Source organism: Eschrichtius robustus, chromosome 11 (genome assembly GCF_028021215.1).
Source record: "Eschrichtius robustus isolate mEscRob2 chromosome 11, mEscRob2.pri, whole genome shotgun sequence".
NCBI lineage: Eukaryota > Metazoa > Chordata > Mammalia > Artiodactyla > Eschrichtiidae > Eschrichtius > Eschrichtius robustus.
In genome coordinates, this window is record NC_090834.1 from 5,810,058 (window position 1) to 5,831,616 (window position 21,559).

General features: G+C 38.7%; 1 non-coding gene across 1 annotated transcript; it reads right to left on the reverse strand.

Annotated features, from left to right (window-relative positions):
* Positions 1 to 20,966: 20,966 nt before the first annotated feature.
* LOC137772753 (U6 spliceosomal RNA) lies at positions 20,967 to 21,073 on the reverse strand. Its single transcript, XR_011075556.1, has one exon. It is a non-coding gene; the product is annotated as a U6 spliceosomal RNA (small nuclear RNA).
* Between the last annotated feature and the right edge of the window lie 486 nt (positions 21,074 to 21,559).

The following is a 21,559-nucleotide window of genomic DNA, read 5'->3' on the forward strand; positions in this document are numbered from 1 at the left end:
TTGATCTCCACATTTTTCCATGACTATGCCCATACTATGTGCAGCTGAGCCATGTAGACTACTATGATTTTATTTCCTTTCTTGAACAATACATTTGTGCTTCCTCTGGAATTAATAATTTTTATGACTTTTTTGTTTAGTTTTCTGCATACCTAGAACAAAACCAATCCAAAACACTGTCAAGAGTATTAATTTTCCCTCAATATTTTCAAACATATCAGATGCTCTATCAGTTTTGTCTTCTTTTTGGAGAAATATTTCCTGTGATCTCCCATCCTCTTCCAGTCTGGACTGGTTGTCTTATTTGCCTGTGACCATATGTCTTCCTGGGCTTTCCTATATCATCCTGGGAATTGCCTTCTCCTCTCCTTTGTTGGTGTGTCTGTTTCTTTTATCTTCTGTCTTCCTCCTTTTTGATCTATCCTTTCATTTTGATGGAAAAATGTAGTCCCATGATCCTGGAAAAATATTTGGAAGTACTTTTGTTCTAAATTACATGCTGAGTATCTCTATTCTTTGCTCACGTTTAATCAATAATATGGATGGCATAGATTTCTTGGTAGAAGATCATTCTCCCTCACAATTTGAAGGCATTTTTTCCTGTTGTTTTCTATCAGCTAGATTGGCATTAGAATCTCTGTGCCATTCTGACTTGAATCCTTTGTTTGTGTGGGTGACCTATTTTGTACTTTTTTTTCTTTCATAGTTATTAGGATCTATTTCTCACCACTAGTATTCTAAAATTCATTCATAATGATGTGATTTGGTGTGTGCCTGTGTCTATGCTGGGTACTTAATGAGCTCTTTCAATCTGGGAACTCATGTCCTTTGTTTCCTTGTAAATTTCTTGTATGACTTCTTTGATAATTTCCTTCCCTCATTTTCTCTTCCTGGATCCTCTATTATGGATATCAGCCCTTCTGGACTGTTTTTAGTTATATTTAATTATTTGCTATTTTTTATTTCTGTCGTTTGTTAGTTTGTATGTTTTACTTTGGGAGAGATTTCCTCAATCTCATTCAATGGTTCCATTGATATATTTTTTTTAAACATAGTGTAGAGACTTTTAATAATCAAAAGCTCTTTTTAAAAACTCTCTGGGGGGCTTCCCTGGTGGTGCAGTGGTTGAGAATCTGCCTGCCAATGCAGGGGACACGGGTTCGAGCCCTGGTCTGGGAAGATCCCACATGCCACGGAGCAACTGGGCCCGTGAGCCACAATTGCTGAGCCTGCGCGTCTGGAGCCCGTGCTCCGCAGCAAGAGAGGCCGCGATGGTGAGAGGCCCGCGCACCGCGATGAAGAGTGGTCCCCACTTGCCGCAATTAGAGAAAGCCCTCACACAGAAACGAAGACTCAACACAGTCATAAATAAATAAATAAATAAATAAAAGAACGTGAATTTCTTAAAAAAAAACAAAAACAAAACAAAACAAACAAACAAAAAACTCTCTGGGGACTTCCCTCGTGGTCCAGTGGCAAAGAATCTGCCTTCCAATGCAGGGGAGGCGGGTTCAATCCCTGGTCGGGGAACTAAGATCCCACATGCCGTGGGGCAACTAAGCCCACGTGCCACAACTACTGAGCTCCTGTGCCTCAATGAGAGAGCCTGTGTGTTACAAACTACAGAGCCCATGCACCCTGGAGCCTGCACACCACAACTAGAGAGAGAAAACCCGCACGCCATAACTAGAGAGAAGCCTGCGCCACAACGAAAGATCCCGCATGCCTCAACAAAGACCCCGTGTGCCACAACTAAGACCCGACACAACCAAAAAAAAAAAACCTCTCTGAATGTTCTTTTTATAGCTGTATGTTTTTGTTTCATTAACTTTTATCTGTCTTAGGATCTCAATTATAGACACACATTTTGTTTTCTTTAACTGTCTGCACTGTTTTTGTTTGTTTTGATATGTCTTTCAGATTACAGAATTGCCTCAAATATCTGATGTTCTTGGTTTTCTATTCATATTTTAAAATAATGCACTAAAATCTGTTTATAATCTCTTTGTACTTGAGTGGGGTTTCTTGACTGGTGAGCTTCACTGTGGGGTGATTTGATTGGTTATCTTTTGAGACTTTCCCATGTATCAGAATATTTTCTAATGGATTAAGTATTGCTTCCCCAAAGAGGAACCTCCGATTTTTTGTAGGGGAAGAATATATTGGATTACCTCTTGGAAGCCAAGATGGGGGGAGGAACACAGAGAGGTTCCTCTTATCATGCTGTGTGATTTAACTTAATACTCCTGTTTTCAGTATGGTATCCCCACACTCTCCTGATTGTCATGTTTTCAACTCTAGAATGTCTTTGGTTTAACATACACAGAAAACAACCCTTTATTCTTCTGCTGGAGGAAAGGATGAGAAGATGCTCAGCTGAGTGGAAGGGGTAGAAATTCAGGGATCTGGGAATCTATTTGCATGAAAACTTCCAATCAGTCATCTTACTTTCAGTCTTATTTCCACCACCATTCTCAGAAATATCTTCTCTAATTCCTGATCCTTTCTCAGATAGGGTAAATTAGTCTTTCTTTACTGCCAGAAGTTTCTCTTTTTCTGCCATTTCAGGGGCAGTGACTGCAACCTTTAGGGAGAGCTAATGATTTTTAAAAATTGTGTTCAGGTTGTAAATCGATAACACAAAAAATAAGTAACCCGACTAAAAATGGGCAAAAGACTTGAATAGATTTTTCTCCAAAGAAGATGGATAAATGGCCAATAAGCACATGAAAAGATGCTCAACATCACTTGTCATTAGGAAAATGCAAATCAAAGTAATCATGAGATACCCCTTCACACCCATTAGGGTGGCTACTCTTAAAAAACTATAGAATAACAAGTGTTGGTGAGGAGATAGAGAAATTGGAACCCTTGTGCACTGTTGGTAGGAATGTAAAATGGTGCAGCTGCTATGGAAAACAGTGTAGCAATTCCTAAAAAAAATTAAACTTAGAATTACCATAGAATTCAGCAATTTTACCCCTGGGTATATACCCCAAATAATGGAAAGCAGGAACTTGAACAGATATTTGTATACCCATGTTCATAGGAACATTTTTCACAAGAGCCAAAAGGTGGAAACAACCCAAGTGTCCACGGATGGATGAATGGGTAAACAAAATGTGGTATATACATACAAAATCATGCAGTCTTAAAAAGAAATTATGACACATGCTACAATATAGATGAACCTTAGGGACATAATTCTGAGTGAAATAAGCCAGGCACAAAAGGACAAGTATTGTGTGATTCCAATTATATGAGGTACCCTAGTGTAGTCAAATTCATAGAGACAAAAAGTAGAATGGTGGGGCTTCCCTGGTGGCGCAGTGGTTGAGAATCTGCCTGCCAATGCAGGGGACACGGGTTCGAGCCCTGGTCTGGGAAGATCCCACATGCCGTGGAACAGCTAGGCCCGTGAGCCACAATTACTGAGCCTGCGCGTCTGGAGCCTTGCTCCGCAACAGGAGAGGCCACGATAGTGAGAGGCCCGCGCCCCGCGATGAAGAGTGGCCCCCGCTTGCCGCAACTAGAGAAAGCCCTCGCACAGAGACGAAGACCCAACACAAGCCATAAATAAATTTAAAAAAACAAATAAGTAAAAATTAAAAAAAAAGTAGAATGGTGGCTTCCAGGGGCTGGGGAAGGATGAAATGGGGAGTTATTGTTTAATGGGTTTGGAGTTTCAGTTTGGCAAGATGAAAAAGTTCTGGTGATAGATAGTGGGGATGGCTGCACAGCAATGTGAATGTACTTAATGCCACTGAACTGTACACTTAAAAATGGTTAAGATGGTAAATGTTACGTATATTTTTACCATAATTTTTAAAAATGTGTTTCAGCTGAAATAGGCCAACCAGAAAGTTTTACCTAAAGGACTCTTTCTACACCTCTAGCTCTTGTGATACTAATGGAAACATTTGAGGACAATAATCAGTGAGGGAACAGAAGATTCCAGGTCTTCTCTTTTCCAGACTAATCTCCCCACTCAAGGGCCTATAACCTTTTCTACATAACCTGTTTTTTTAATTTGCCCTTCTCTATCTGTCATCCGGTTTGGGAATGCCAGAGAACTCAGAATTATTAGCAGTGTTCAATGGGCAGTGAGTAACTTTTTCAGTGTTTGTTTTATGGAAATGTTAATGTACCTCAAGACACTGTAAGGTATTTTTGGAAATGAAGAGTTTTGTGGTCAAATGAGCTAAACAGCTATTGCTTGTATTATTGTTTTTGTAGGATTTTCCAGAGTATTTAATAGGCTAATGTGCACTGTCCGTTTCCAAGAGCAAGATAGAGGATTTGGGGCTTCTCAAGCATTTTGGATTGCAGTCTTTTCCATCTCAGTACCGTTTTCCATGGAAAAACGTTTGGGAAATTTTTCACGAGTGTAATTGTTAACTCTGTTGTATATACTGAGTCCCATCAGTTTATGAATTTTCATAAGTGTATGCTCAAGTGCAGAAATACTTCTTGATCTAGGCTATGGAGCTTTTGGAAAGAATTTCTTCCAAAAAGAATTTCAGTTCTTGGAAAGAATTTCCCTGGAATGTCCTCTGAGAAAGTCGACATGATTTCTTCTTGTATGATACAGAAACATATGCTCTGCATACATACAAGACACTGTCACCCAAAATAGACATTTGCCTAGCTCTAAGGCTGAAAATTTAGTTAGATCGTCTCATTTGAGTGTCATAAATCATACTTTGAATTTTTCCAAGGCTCTGAAAGCACAGAACTCTCATATACAGGTCCACAATTTCTTATTCAAAATTCAGAATTGCCAGATATACCTTGTAATTGGAGACTTTGTGAAATATAATATGATGCCTGTACCATGATATTACACCCCGACAATGACTGGAGTTACACCCTTTTAAACAAATGCATCAGTATTTGCTGAATATTCCTACTCGCTAGGAAAAATAAAAACTAGCTATAAACATATCAGTCTATATCAGCTTTTGTTGCCAAATGAGTTTTAGTGACTCACTTACTAAAAATAACATTTAGTTTCAGAGTTGTTTTTTGGATTTCAGAATGGCAAATAAGGGATCGTAGGCACACTAGTGAAAATGAGGCTGGATTAATGCTAATAGACTTTTGTTACCAACAGGCTCCATATTTTTCAATAGTTTACTCTTTGGAGGAACAGTGGAGAAGTATCCAGAGAGAGAATCCTTAGGGAAAAAGGGCAGGGGTAACTGTTCTTAAATCTAATTCCCTGGCCTCCCCTCCGGGGATGGGGGGTGGGGAGGAGGAATGGGGAGGCAGTGTTTAATGGGGACAGGGTTTCAGTTTAGGAAGGTGAAGAATTCGGGAGACAGGTTGATGGTGAGAGTTGCACAGCAATGTGAATGTACTTAGTGCCACTGAACTGTACAGTTGAATATGGTTAAAATAGTATGTTTTATATTATGTGATTTTCACCACAATAAAAAAAAATTAATAAAAAATAGCTAATTCCTTGGCCCCTCCTGCTTGATTCTCTTTCATATAGTCTTAGAAAGATGAACTCATTTGTTCTAATTCTCCACCTTCCACTGAGGAAGGTGAGAACTTCCAAGTTACCGGAAAACAAAACACAAAACCAAAAAACAGTGAGGATCAAATGGTTGTGGGATCTAAGGTGACACAGCAAATCTAGGATGGAACTTTCAAAAGTGAGTATCATTTAGTTTATGTAGTGGATAAACCAAGCGCCAGAAGTTAGAAGGTATGACTATGTTACTTACTACCTGTGTGACCTTTGGCAAAGCCCATATTCTTGATCTTTCAGTTTCCCATTTAGACAGTGAGGAGCCAACAATCATTTTATGGTCCATTTAGTATCTCTAATCGAAACGACCTTATCCACAAAGAAGTTAACTGCAGGTGAAATATCTGTGTGGTCGAAAAACAAACAAACAAACAACAAACAATGACATTTCTTGCTCCTGGAGGATCTCCTTCTGGAAAAGAAAGCTACCCTGAAAGACATGCATAGAAATTTATTTCCTCCGTCCTTGTGGACCTCTTACTGTACTCATAGCATATTGTGCTATATACTGTATTAAATGTCTTAAATGTCTGCAATAAGAATTTCATTTAGATTTAATGTCAGAATTGTAAATGTTAATGAAATGCTAATCGAGTGATTACCAACACATGCTTTGAAGTTCCTCAAATATGCACAAAAAAAAAAAAGAGAGAAGAACTTATAAGAAAAATGGAAATTTACTCTGTAGTTTGGTGGGGTTTTTTTTGTTTTTTCTTTTTCGGAGTTGAAATATCTCTCAAATGCTCAGTTCTGAATAAACAGAAAAACAGCAGGAGGATAAAAAAACAAGGCTGAATTTCAGTCACACGGATCTCAGCAAGAAGTAAAAATAAACTCTGTAAATGATGTTTCTTTTCCACAGCTCCCAGAGGCAGGTTTGGTAAAAAGTAATTTGAAAATAGACAGATTCATCTTTTTGCCTTTCCCTGACTCTGCTTATTCTGTAACGTCTCCCATATTAATTAAAGATTTCTGGGATTTTGCTTTTTTCTCTCTTTCTCAGAGAGCCACCTAAGAACACAAATACTGGAACAGAACCTGTCTGGTAGTTTTGCGATACGCTAATTTCAGGAAAATAGCACAGAGCTATTACCTCAGAGTTTACCTGGTCCAAGCTCCCCGTTTATCGATGAAGTCTAGAGAATGGAGGTGATCTGTTGGGCCTCACAGCTAGTTTGTGAAAGACCTGTGACTGATCAGAGCTCAGACCAGTACCTTTCCCCCCAATACTGCATGCTGTCTGCTGTCCTCAATTAAACTAAGACAGTGTCCTTCGTAACTCACTGTTGCAATAAATACCTCTGTGGTATGGCATAGAGTTAGACGGTTCAACCGCGACATGAGCTCCATGTAGCTGGGTCCTTACAAGTTCAGCACCTGAGAAAAATTAAGTGGAGAATTGAAAATCATATCCAGCTGGACGTTAGCATGTGTTAAACAGGGTTTTGATGTTAAAGGTTTTAAGTGCGTGACTGGTACACCTCAGGGCAAGGCCCAATCTTCCCTGAGAATCTGTTCTTGCTTTTCTTTCTTTTCTCCTTTAATCAATCCCATTCAGTTTTCAATTCTCTTTCTCACTTCGCAAAGTGCCAGACAAATTACTGGTATCCTCTATGAACCTCTGGTTTCTTATTGGTTTCGGAACTCATACCCTCTTGAGAATATTTCAAGGTAAATCTTGCTCAAGACACGTTTAATAAAATTTTAGGGACACAATTAAAGCTAAAACCTTTATACAACTTTCACAGCTCTTCATCTTCCATTTTCTAATTCTCTTCTGGAATGTATTTTCTTAATGCTTTATGTTTTCTCTAAAATTCTTTCTGCTCTTCTTTAACAACATGTCTTCTGAACTATGGGTGGTCTCAAAGTCTTAAGATTATTAATACGAAGTTGCTGACATTCAACTGTTTTTGAAGTATGAAGATGGCAACTTGGTTGCCAAGGTTCAATCTAATACATTGTAAAGCAATTTGGAATATACACATTTCAGCAGAGATTTTTTTTTCTTAAAGTAGAGAAACTATGTAATAAAACCATGATTTTTATTGAACATTGTAATGTAGAAATTTAAAGGTTTTTAAGAAAAATTCTGCTTAGATGATTTTGTTTATCTGCTTATAGTATAAGTAATTTTATGTCCCAGTTTGCCCGTAAGCCTCCAGGTTTTGCCTGTTGACAAGCATTCTGTCTGTTTTAGCATTTGCTCAGGATTTTTCTCAAACAAAGTATTAGTATTAACTGTTGCATTAACAGAATAATACCACCTTGTTAGGTTGGTTTTGGTTGATCTCTGCTTTGTGTCTAACATCTGCTCTGATGCTTTTTAGCAGTATGTGAGCTACATGCATAGTGAACAGAGGTCTTAGCTTAAGGTGTAGTCAAATCACTCTTTTTAGACACAACAAATAGATGTCTCCTTTTCAAGGGAGGAATGTCAGGTGCTCATTGATAAAGAGAAATGTGTTCAGATACAAGCAGTATGGGATGGCTAAGCCTTTCTGGTCTTGAATGGTGCTGGGAGAGGCATTTGAATTTGCTGCCCTGGTGGCCACTCCATTTGCCAGCCAGTCGTGACATGGCCTTGCCAGGACTCCTGCCAAGGCCTGAGAGATGCTCCAAGCTACCATGTTAGCAGTTGGCAGGATCAGTGACAAACATGGACAATTCTGTTAGACATACACAAAATGTGTGTGAGCTAGAAGCTGGGCGGTCCTGTGTAGATCGCATTGTGAGTAGGGTGAATGTCTTCACCATGGTGATTTTGTCACCCTGTGTGTGGTATAGGTCTACAGCCACTATCTAATTGTTTGGTGATACTTTTTTTTTTTTTGCAATAAACCTTTTTGACAGAAATAAGTTCAAAAGGAAGAAAAGTGCCCTTGTAATGAAAATTTAAGTACTAAATTTTCATTCTCAAGAAAGTTGATGATGAATGTGTAACTTTCACAAAATGTTTGTCCACAATTACCATCCACCTCGGAAGCTGTTTTGCCATCACTGACCACATGGAAACAAAAAAACACAAATCTGCTGAATAAGCCTCAACACCCACAAGAGAATTAGTAGCTTAAGAAGACTGTTCCTGAACGCAATAATTTAATCATTGCAGTCTAGATGGTGTGTTCACATATAATAATGTGAAGCTTGGCTTTTTATGTACACTTTTTAAATAATTGTTCTTCCGAATTAATTTCTCTTATTTTGTTATTCCTACTTTTCTTCTGTACATAGTACAAAAACTGAATTAATACTGTTACTGTGTTGGCTCCATTGACAGAAGAAAATACTCACTAGCAGTTAAATGATGACAGTTTTGTATTACTGTGATCAACCGGTTTCTCATCTGAGCCACAGAACACAGAAAACTGATTTGGGAGACTGTTTTCTCAATTCTGCCAAAGGTAGTACAAAACTAGTGCCATTCCAGATGTGCATACCACGACATACAACCAATGCCTTGGAGTATTAGAGCTTCATTCTCGTAAAGAACCCTGGCTGAAAAAGCCTGAGTCACATGTTTCAAATTGAAAACCCATAAAGATAATACCAAAAATACCAAAAATCATCTTCCACCTAGTCATAGAATCAAATAAAGCTTTTGGAGGTTCATTCTTCTAAAGGTGAAATTTCTGACATTATTTTGGACACTATTATAAATTCAGTTAAAAATTCCAACATTGAGACGAAATTATGTGCTTTGTGATGTTATTACAAACTCAGAGTTTGGTGAAGCACACCCTCATGATACAGTCAGTGTTGTCACTAAATGGAGAAACTTATAGAACAGAAATGTATATGGAATTAATGGGTTGCTACATTTCATAAATCAAAACGTACAAATGTTTAAACCTATGTAATTGACTTACATGTCCCATAAAGTTTTTGAAATGAAATGTTTTTGTAAATAAGTTCTCTAGTTTTAATTGCATTTTGTTCCAAATCACTTGGACATCTTTTATTAAAGCTTTCAATAATTGGCACACCAGAAAACTTGAGCCTTTGAAAACATCAGCTTTTTTAAAGTTTAGAAAATTGCAATTACTAAAATCAAAATTTGCAAGCAGGAAGATCTTGAACATTAATACAAATGCAGAAGAATTGATCTTGCATACGAATGTAGGGGCACATCTCATCCAATGAGATTGTGAGAGCTCAAACTGTATGAGCCTTAATTCTGAACTTCAATGAGACGTTGAAATATTTCAATTTTGAAGAAGGTTCTTTTCATGGAACTTTTATTTTTAATTAGATGCATTCATATTTTCTACCAGAATGGAAATGAAGTTGAGAAGACTGAAAACTTTGCAGCATTTATCTGTGAATCATTTTTAAATGTTGTAGATAGAGACATCTTATTTGAAGAATTTGGTAATATAAAAATATTTATCAATGAAAGTAATTTGGATGGAAATCAAAAGACAGAAACTTTAAAGATAATTTAGCTGAAATATTTGTACATTTTCTTACAAAGAATTAGAATTAAGAATATCCCCCTATTTAGCAGAATTTGTTCTGATCTCACCCAACCATCTATAGAGTTTTTTCAGTTAAAAATAATATGGTGTAAAGAAGAGATGATTGACAATTCCAGTGATTTCAAATTTATTTAATAAAAATTCAACTTTTAAGAAGATTGTCGGAAACTTTAGAAGAAAATTAAAAATAATATTACTACCTTAATAAAAATAAATTCTTCAGACACGTATTTGTGACAGTTTTAGAGGCTGCTATGTCTTAAAAACTGATTAAAGTATTTAAAAGTAAGCCAAGAATAATTACTCTGCAAAAGTTTTTTTCATGTTCATAAAATTGGTATAAGAAAGTTGTAAAATATTTGCTTTAATGGACACAAATATATGATTTTTTGTCTTTTAGAGATAATTTTGAAAATCCTTTTGAATAGAACAATTTTATGTATCTATCAATATTATAAAACCTAGGTTTTATTTTATTTTTTTAAATTATTTTTTCTATTATTATTTTTTGGGGATAATGTTTTTTTCCAATGAACTATTTATACTATTGTCATTAGAAATGCCACTGATCTTACTTGCCTCATTCTGGTTTTTATTCTTAATACATACTTTTCCTATTTTCCTGATGATTATAATGCAAATGTTATCAAATTTTGATTCTTCTGGTGGTTTGGAAGTCGTACACGCTGCTCTTCTTCAACTAAGTCACTGTGACACATTACAATTATATACCTGTACAAATAATTATATATGAATTTATTTTTTCTTAATCATTGGTGAAAAGGAAATAGCATACTTTAATCCTCTTTCTTCTTTTTTTTTTATTTAACATCTTTATTGGAGTATAATTGCTTTACAATGTTGTATTAAAAACTGAGTTTTTAAAAGCAAGAAATAACTTGTGGAATAATTTCCCTCTTCCTTCCTTTCTTCCTTTCTTTTTGGCTATGTCCTCTCCTCCTTTCAGGGCCAATTCAAGCCTGATGCTTTACATATGCTAAGATAAAATACTATCAATATAAATACACCTTTTTGACATCTATCTTCACTTCTTCTCTCCCACATTTTCCTATTGGGACCAGGAAGGATTTCTCTGAGCCTTTTATTCATCGTGGATTACTCATCATCTGAATCACCTTTGACTCCATTACCTTGCACTGAATTATCTTTTCATACACTGCCTATGGCTTTTGGGTGATGTATGTCATGGCTTATAGCTTTTGTGTCTCTATATAAGGGTTGGTGCTCAAAAAAGTATGTGTTGTTGAGGACTGTATTCCATACTATAGTCAAAGAAGATAGTCTGGATTCTAGACGGAGGGAGGGGCGGGTTACAAAATAAATGTATGACTGTGTCAAATCCACTGTTTTTATAGTCTTCTTTCTAGCAGCAGAAAGAACTCCTGCGATAGTTCTGGTTCTGCGGAATATAAGAAAGGCCAGTTGGGGGTGGGGATAGGGGTTGGGAAGTTGGTGGAGGCTTTTAATTTAGTTGATCCAAAACGATGAAATGTGAACTAGGAGGGTGATATATAAGATTATAAACATTGAGAATAAATGTATTCTAGAATAGTTATATTGGTTAAAAAAATGGTACTTTAGAAATACGGTAAGTAAAAGAAAATGTCAAAACCAAGGACATTAAAGAAAAGGAAGAAAACTTTTATTGTAATAGGAAAATATGGGAGAGAGGAAGTGAAGATGGCTGTTGAAAACATGTATTTATTTTGATAGTATTTTATCTTAGCCTAGCCTAAAATGTGATGTGTTCACATTCCTTAATAGAAACTGATTGAAAAGTTGTCAGTGGGGTGGCAATGCAGAGAGGAAAGAATGGATTGGTGCAAATAATGCTACATAAAAAATGTTATATTTTAGAGTTTCCTACAGGTACATTATCTCCAGCGTTAGCTTTCAACAAAATAACAGCAACAAAAGACCCTAGTGATTTTAAAGTGAGGTTATTGATACCAGCGTGTGCTGGGAATCAAGCCATAATTAGCATTCAAAGATTTATTATTAGGTTAAGAGCATTTCAAATCAACCATATCTTATGTACATATAAGATAATCTCTTAAAGGTCATGCCTCTTGGAGACACTTGTTTTCTGACAACTTACTATCCCAGCCATCTGCAGAGGCATGGGGGAAAAATAAACAAAAGTATAAATAAATAAGACAGAAAATGAATTTTAACCTCATCTAGGTATGGAGAACATGGAAATAATAACACATGCCTTTTCTAGACCACACTTGCAGATTACGAAGATGAGTGAGAAAGGAAAGTTAACTTTGGCAAATAAATACGTTTAGAGTCTCCTAAATTTCTTGGCTTCTCTTATTTTTCAAGTGATTATTAAGAGGGAATTAGGGAACCTCAATATGTTGTAGAGAAGGGTTTCAGAATTGGACTGTTGAGACTTGAGGGTTTTTTATTCCGGATGAGATTGCAGTGACCTTGAACAAAGCAATTCAGTCCTGGGTCTCAGTGTCTTCACCTCCCAGAAAAGGAGTTTTGGTAGATGACAGCTGAGTTACTTTCTGACAAATGATTTGAAAACCTATGTAGTATCCAAATGGGAAGATGCAAGGGGTAGAAACCATGAGAGCAAAGGAACTGTCCAGGGTGCTTAGAAACACTGGGGTCCATTCATTCTCTGGAGTTATGATCAGAAGCCACAGTATGACTCCATCTGGTATTCATCCAGCATCTCTACTGTGTTAAATGCATAGTAAGCTATTCTGTCAGTATCAAGTGTGTATAATTCAATATACAATCAATTTCCTTTTGCTTAAGGGAGAGATTACATATTTAGAATCATCTCTGCTCTGTCTTCAACTAGTTGCTGGCCTTTAGATCAGTCATTCCATCCATTGGTTATTTAGAGCAGGATATTAGAGTAGATTTTATGGCATACTTGCAATATTGATTTTCCAAGAGTCATCTTGGGACAGGTGAGGATGCGTACATTGTTAAAGAGGTAGAAGGGACGGTGATGGAAAAACACACCTTTGACCACAGTGCGAAAATAAAGAGAAAGGAAAGAGGAAGAGGAGGACCTGAAAGACAGGTAAGGGGAGCTAATTATAATTAAGCAATCCTCAGTTGCTTGACCAGACCACACTGAAGGAGGCTGTGGATGTGTGTACACTATATTAGCTTGTCACAGCATGACCTTGTACTCCATCATGAATTGCCATGACTTCTTGCTGATAACCTACTTTGGGGTGGGGAAAGGTGCAATGAGGACGTGCTGCTGTTGAATCGTAGTGAGACGTAAGCCTACTGGGTGGAAAGGGGGGAGGTGAGAACTTTTTGAAGTTGAAATACGTGTACAAGGTCTATATCTTTTTCCCTTCTAGGACTGAGGAAAAAGTGTGTAGGCGGCAATCTTTCAAGCTGCTAAATTTGCTGGCATCAGTGTTCAGGCTAAGGACTATGGACCGGGGATCTGAAGTTGCAGGCTTAGTGTGACTGGTAGAGATCTTTAGGGAAGTGTGATGCTCAAAGTGACATGGCAGCATCACTGAGGTCACTCTGGCACAAAAGACCCCAAGGAAGAGTTTGGTAAGAATTAGACAGTGTCAGGGTCCCTGCTTAGCACAGAAGAACTTTGGTCTCATCAGAGGATTTGGAGAATGGATAAGATAACCAAGGCAGAAGCCCAGCCACATGGGCTCATTAAATGGGAAGGATTAATAGGAATTTACCCTATAGACATATGGATGCCAGGCCTCTTCTCAGGTCTGCTGAATACCAGGTTATAGCAGAACCTGGGGAGAAGGAAGGTAAAGGGTGCTCAGAAATTATGGGAATGAATGACTGAAAGATTCGGGGTTGTATTTGCTTAGACTGAGAACCAATGAGAAGGGACATTTGGGGAGAGAGACGTTTAGCTCTTTCTTTCAGCATGTCGAGTTTGAGGTTTTTATGACATCGTCAAAAGAGGCTGTGCAGGAGGTGGTCAAAATATGAGTTTGGTTTTGAGAAAACTGCTGCAGGATGATTTAACACCCTGCATACTGATTTTGATTTTCCTCCTACCTTTGAGTCTCCTGGGAATTTCCCCTTATTTCAGCAATTTCTTTGATATTTAGCCAATGTTTCTAGGGGTTTTGTAGGTGGGAGGTTTTCAGATTCTCAGCTGGCCTTATGGCTGGGGAGCAGCCTTAACACATTGGGTACTTAATAAATACTACTGGGTAAATGAATAAACGGAAACTGAGGATTATGAGTACATTTGATGGGAAGAGTACGGTAAAGCTTTCAACAAAATGGGCTGATAGAAAAGTCAAAATACCTGGCAGGGCAACCAGCCCTGCTGAGTGACAGGAAGGGGGGGAGAAGTCACCTCTGTTCAGGCGCGGCGAACCGGGAATGAGGCCTGAGATCGGAAGGGCACTGGAAGATTGTTAGGTCACTTTTTTTTTTTTTTTAACATCTTTATTGGAGTATAATTGCTTTACAATAGTGTGTTAGTTTCTGCTTTATAACAAAGTGAATCAGCTATACATATACATATATCCCCATATCTCTTCCCTCTTGCGTCTCCCTCCCTCACACCCTCCCTATTCCACCCCTCTAGGTGGTCAAAAGGCACCGAGCTTATCTTCCTGTGATATACAGCTGCTTCTCACTAGCTATCTATTTTACATTTGGTAGTGTATATATGTCCACACCATTTACAATGTTGTGTTGGTTTCTGCTGTACAGCAAAGTGAACCAGCTATGCATACACATATATCCCCTCTTTTTTAGATTCTTTTCCCATATGGGTCATTACAGAGTACTGACTAGGGTTCCCTGTACTCTACAGTAGGTCCTTATTAATTGTCTATTTTATATACAGTAGTGTGTATATGTCAATCCTAATCTCCCCGTTTATCTCTACCCCCACCTCTTTCCCCCCTGGTAACCATAAGTTTGTTTTCTACACCTGTGACTCTATTTCTGGTCACTTTTAAGAAGCGAGTTCCTATATGTGATGAAAGAAGAACGTGGTTTGCATTTCTTTAATGATTAATGATGTTGAGCATTCTTTCATGTGTTTGTTGGCAATCTGTATATCTTCTCTGGAGAAATGTCTATTTAGGTCTTCTGCCCATTTTTGGATTGGGTTGTTTGTTTTTCTGATATTGAGCTGCATGAGCTGCTTGTAAATTTTGGAGATTAATCCTTTGTCAGTTGCTTCATTTGCAAATATTTTCTCCCATTCTGAGAGTTGTCTTTTCGTCTTGTTTATGGTTTCCTTTGCTGTGCAAAAGCTTTTAAGTTTCGTTAGGTCCCATTTGTTTATTTTTGTTTTTATTTCCATTTCTCTAGGAGCTGGGTCAAAAAGGATCTTGCTGTGATTTATGTCATAGAGTGTTCTGCCTATGTTTTCCTCTAAGAGTTTGATAGTGTCTGGCTTTACACTTAGGTCTTTAATCCATTATGAGTTTATTTTTGTGTAGGGTGTTAGGGAGTGTTCTAATTTCATTCTTTTACATGTAGCTGTCCAGTTTTCCCAGCACCACTTATTGAAGAGGCTGTCTTTTCTCCATTGTATATTCTTGCCTCCTTTATCAAAGATAAGGTGACCATATGTGCATGGGTTTATCTCTGGGCTTTCTATCCTGTTCCATTGATCTATATTTCTGTTTTTGTGCCAGTACCATACTGTCTTGATTACTGTAGCTTTGTAGTATAGTCCGAAGTCAGGGAGCCTGATTCCTCCAGCTCCGTTTTTCTTTCTCAAGATGGCTTTGGCTATTCGGGGTCTTTTGTGTTTTCATACAAATTGTGAAATGTTTCGTTCTAGTTCTGTGAAAAATGCCAGTGGTAGTTTGATAGGGATTGCATTGAATCTGTAGATTGCTTTGGGTTGTGTAGTCATTTTCACAATGTTGATTCTTCCAATCCAAGAACATGGTATATCTCTCCATCTATTTGTACACTACCAAATGTAAAATAGATAGCTAGTGGGAAGCAGCCTCATAGCACAGGGAGATCAGCCTGGTGCTTTGTGACCACCTAGAGAGGTGGGATAGGGAGGGTGGGAGGGAGGGAGATGCAAGAGGGAAGAGATATGGGGATATATGTATATGTATAACTGATTCACTTTGTTTTAAAGCAGAAACTAACACACCATTTTAAAGCAATTATACTCCAATAAAGATGTTAAAAAAAAAAAGAAGAAGAAGAACCTGGTTATAAGAGTATGGGAACGTGTGGGTGGAGAGTGAGAGATGTGGCTGAGAAAGGCAGGTGAGAGGTGAAACAGCAGTTTGTGTGGTAAGCAAATTTGGGGAGAGTTTCTTGAAGATAAAGGAGACCAGAAATTGGAAGTTTTATTCTCACCACTACTAAGTGTTATCTAGAATTTCAGAAGAGTCAAACTTTGTTTATTAACTGACTTCTTCGATTAATATTGGATCTTAAATGATTATTAAAAGTTTGCGGTGTTGTATGTGAAAATATGACACCTTAGGTCATAGATTAGAAAATACGATGGGGGTCTAAAATCTTTAAAGCTTTATACCATTTAAGAATACTCATCAATTTTATTCTCCTTTGCATAACTTACAGATGATTACAATAACTTCAGAGAGGCTGGTAAATCGAGCTGTATACATTTGAACAATCATAATTTTAACGTTAAAATGCATACAACATCAAAACCGCAAAGTGCTAACTAAGTATGGATGAGCAAGAGAGTTTGGAGAAGAGCCTGTATCCACTTCCCCGGACTCTCATAAGAACCCTTGAATATTTACTCAAGGGGATGTCATAGTTTGATTTTGTCCAGGAATATTTAGTTCTACTCACTGAGTTCATTAAACCCAGCTGTTTTTCTCAAAGAACTAGCTGAAGGAAATGGCAGAAATGGTGACAGAGAAGCAGAAATAGAAGACCAGAAAAGGTGAGAAAGCAAGTGTAAAACAGGAGGAGTGATCACAGTTTCACACTGTTTATATCATTTGTTTACTCTCAAATTCTCCGAGTAGGTGATTTATTAAATAAGGCCCTTTGTAATCACACCACCAACTTCTCCACTAAAAATAGGACGGGGCTGGTTTGAACTTTCTGGAAATCTCATAAAAATTAGCGTCAGATGCCTCTGCTGTCCTCTGACTGTGTGAGGTTTTGGACTCCCTGCCTCTGTCCGTTCCAGCTGAGGCTCTTTGACTGCAGGGCCACTGACACCCACTTCTCATCAGCCTGGCAGAGCCCAACGGGGCACGGTCTCTGTTGGGTTGGTGAGGACCCTGGTCTGGGGACAAACAAAGCCAGGTGCCACAAGGACTCACCAGAATGCCACGTGGTGGCCAAATGTCGTGAGATGTAAAGTTGCTTGTGGTAGTCTGCTGTCTGCTAGGATGAGATTAATTAGGGAACAGGAAAAAAACATGCACGTTGCTTTCAGATAAGTGGAGGACAGCCAATTGAGACCAGGCTTTTAGCCTGTCTCACGGCAATCACTTACTCCGAGGGCCTGTGTGTTTACACACACTCACATGTGCTTATGAAAACTTGTCTCCACCAAATGGAGCCAGTGGACAGTATGGAAGGCAAAGACACAGCAAAACTCCTTTTCTCAAACCCTCAAACTCTATTACACCATCTAAAGAAATGGATTCTGTTATAACCTGTGCTTAAAAGTTGGATAGCAGTAAGAAGAAGTGGCAAATGTGTTTCTATTGAGGATGTTGACTGGAGAAATTATTTAAATTTTCCACATGGAAAAATAGATGCAGAGCATGTATGAATTTTTTCAAGGTTATTCGACAGTGGTGCTACTGTGTTTTGGTGGGGAGCATGGCTATTTTTAAGTCTGATGAAAACTATAGATAGTTTTCCCAGAAAAATGCATGCATACTTACACACACACACACACACACACACACACGATGGAGAGGGAACTTTGGATGCTATTTCAAAGGGACTGTTTTTTTCTCTGTAGCTCATTTATGAACCCATTTATGGGTTCAGGATAAGAAGTTCTGGCATAGCATATTATGAAAAAATATCATGTGGGTGAGGAAAATCTGAAAACTTATTAAAGGTTCCCTATGTTTCAAGAATTTGACTAGGTACTAGATGGACATTATTTCTAATTTTTGTAACCATACTGAGCAATAGGGCCATTACCTCTCTTTTATAGAGGAGAAGGTTGAGGCTAAGAGAGAGAAACTCACTTGGCAGGAAAAAGTATTTCCTAGCAATTAGGAGCCTAGACTCTGGGGGCAGATTGCTTGGGTTCAGATCATGGTTCTTTTCCCCCCACTTATCAGTTAGAAAATTCTGGGTGAGTTTCTCATCCCTTGGTGTCTTGGTTGCCTCAGTCATCAGTGGGCATAATGATGGAATTTCACTTCATAAGCTCTTACGAAGATTCAGTAATACAAGACATGCCAAGTGCTTAGAACATTGACTGGCACATGGTGAGCACTAAATAAATATTTGTTGTAATATTATGGTTAAAGACCACAAAACTAGTAAGTAAGTAGAGGATCCAAGAATCAAACCAAGTTCTGGCTGGCTGGAGCCAGACTCCTTCTGCCACCATGCATGTTTCCAGACTTGTTTTACGTTTGTCCTTTGACAAATCATATAATGTTTCCAAATTTTAGTTTCTGTATCCGTAAGATACAGATGATGATAGTAACAATGAAAACACCTCCTTCCTTTCTGGGGAGGATTATATAAGACACCAGTAAGTACAGTTTAGTAAACTGTCAGGAACTGTGCCAATATTCATTGCTGTTTTCATCAGCGATTAAAGAATCAATTTGACTCAAAGCAAAGAACTCTGTGTTTCCCCTTCTACATTTATCATCATGGAATTAAATTTGTATCACATGCACTCACCTCCAAATCTATCTCAGAAGACACAAGTCATTGGAGGTGGTCACAGTTCTGAAATGAACACTCCATCGTCTTAATGACTCTCAAAGTGGGATATAAAGGAGAGTTTAAGCACCCCCTGGACCTTCAATAACATTTTCCTAAGGTGGGCAGAAAAAACACCAAGTGTTTTTATTAAAATAAATGTTTGGGAACCACATTTATGTTTATTCCAAAACTGAGAGAACATAGTAGTAGCCAACGACTTCATTATGTTGGCACAGAAACCTATATTCTTGTTAAACATCAAGTTCCTTGTCCTCAGCTGGAATGCATGATTTCAGTTACTCTTCAAAAGGTCAGTTTATTTCTGGGAGTAATATTTCTGCAATGCTAAGAATCAGAGGCCAAAAGGGGAAAGAGGACATGGCCTATGGAATAGATTACATCCCTTTCTGGAGTCCCTGAGGGAAGCTTAGAAACGAGAGCTTAGCTGTCCTAGAGTGGAGACTTCTACTTTGGAATGGAATTACGATATTGCAAGAGACTCATCTAATCAAATTTAGTTCCATCTTGCTCACAGAGTCTAATTCCCTAGACGTCAATTCAGGTCTTTTTTCTGCCAATTCATGTCCCTCAGGCCCTTCGAAAAATAATTTGCAGTGTCCCATTGGTTGGCCAGGCATATATTGAGTGCCTAATATGTACGAGGTATGTACACTAGTCCAAGAGGAAAGACATGGTTTCTTTCCCAAGTTGTTCACCCTGGTGGAGGAGAGCATCCTGCCAAAACCCATCTTAGGACCTGCAGTGTGGTAGGGGCCCAATAAATCTCTGTTGAAGGATTGAATTCATGCCAATAAAAGTATAAAGTGCTAGAGGAGAAATGTTGCTGGGAAATGAGCTGTTCCTTTGGCTGGCGGTGGTCAGGGAAGAATTCCCAAGGGGAGTGACATGTGCACAATGTTGCTAGAAATGTAGGGATTTGCTGGATGGGCAGGGTGTAGGAATTGGAGGGGAAGAGCGCCTAGGTGTGAACCTGCAGTTTGGGCTAAAAGCCCATCAAGCAGCAAGAGATACGGGGGCAAACTGTCACTGCTTTAATAGTCTCAATAAAAGGAAGTCCGAGTTTATTCTGTGTTTCTGAGGAGTCCCACGAAGTTTCACAGAACTCATCTCTCTCTTCCATTTGTCCTCTTAGCACTTCATACCCACAGAAGATTATTGACATTCTGTCCACGTGAGCAGAGAGTTTTGTACCAAGTCTGAGTCAGGCATTAAAAGCTGATCCTCGAAGGGTCGAGTCCACACCCTTCATTTCACCACTTACAGGTTCTTCACTGCTGTGCTGCCTTCTTCCATGGGTGACTCAGGGCTGGGAGGTCAAGTGGCTGAGACTGGTGGTGTCACAGAGCTGGGGCTGGTGGAACGGCAGGATATACGGTTATGCCAGCACTCACCTGAATTGTGGAGAGGTGGAGGCTGGAACCAGCATCTTCAAGGAATGACAGGTGAGAACCATGGTGACTGGTCTGCAGCCAGAATACATGACCACGGAGTGGATGAAAGAAGGGGTCCAAGACGCAAAACTAAGCCAACAGGACCGACAGGAAGTTCGAAGTAGCTATAGGAGAGGATGGCAAGTCTGGAGGAATTTCCTGGGCTGGTTTCAGATACTTGTGATGCTTTTGAAGAATTGCCTGTGGCCAACGGTTAGAACCCCTTTTATGGGCTGCCATGCGGTGGCACTCTGCGTGTGCCTCTCAAGTTTGTAATGATTTCTTAAAGCCTGTATTCCTAACTGGATTGTAACTTCCACAACAGCGGCAACTGCGACTGCTGTTCCTTTGATGTTACAGTCAGTACTTAGCTTAGTAGGTGCTCAATCAATATTATTGAACAATTCATGGGATGGCTGTGTGGCTGGCCTGACTCTCCCTTCCGGCCCTGCAGGTATGTAATTGGTGGTTTTGTTGAGATGGAAACGATAGGTGAGATCTTTTTTTTTTTTTTTTTTTTTTTTTTAAACATCTTTATTGAAGTATAATTGCCTTACAATGGTGTGTTAGCTTCTGCTTTATAACAAAGTGAATCAGTTATACATATACAATATGTTCCCATTTCTCAAAAATATGGAACGCTTCACGAATTTGCGTGTCATCCTTGCGCAGGGGCCATGCTAATCTTCTCTGTATCGTTCCAATTTTAGTATATGTGCTGCCGAAGCGAGCACGATAGGTGAGATCTTGATTAAAACTTGGATCCACTGGAGCTCCTCCCCCGAGGAAAAGAATATGATGGACGTTCTCTGTGGAAGGAAGCTGCTGCCTTTTGAAGTTGTATCTGAGGGACCTGAAGAGAACCTCGCCCATTAATTCTTCTACCAGAGAACACCATCCTTCCCTGAGCTTCCTTTCTACCACAGGCCAAGACTGGGTTTTTTTTGTGTAGCAGACACTCAGGAAATGCCTGTTGATTTGACTTTTCAATGTGCCATACAAGAAAACAAAAGGCAGAACGTTTGAGATTTCTCTGAAATGAAGGAAACAATTTGGATAAAGGTCATGAGAAGGAAGAGGGCTTCTTTACAAGCACAAATTTAGATTTGGAAGTTAGCCTCATTTTACATGCGGGGATCCTGAGACCCAGTGGGTGAAATGCTTCGCTCGTCCACGCAAACACATAATGTTTACGTGTCCGTGCAGCACTTCAATTTTGA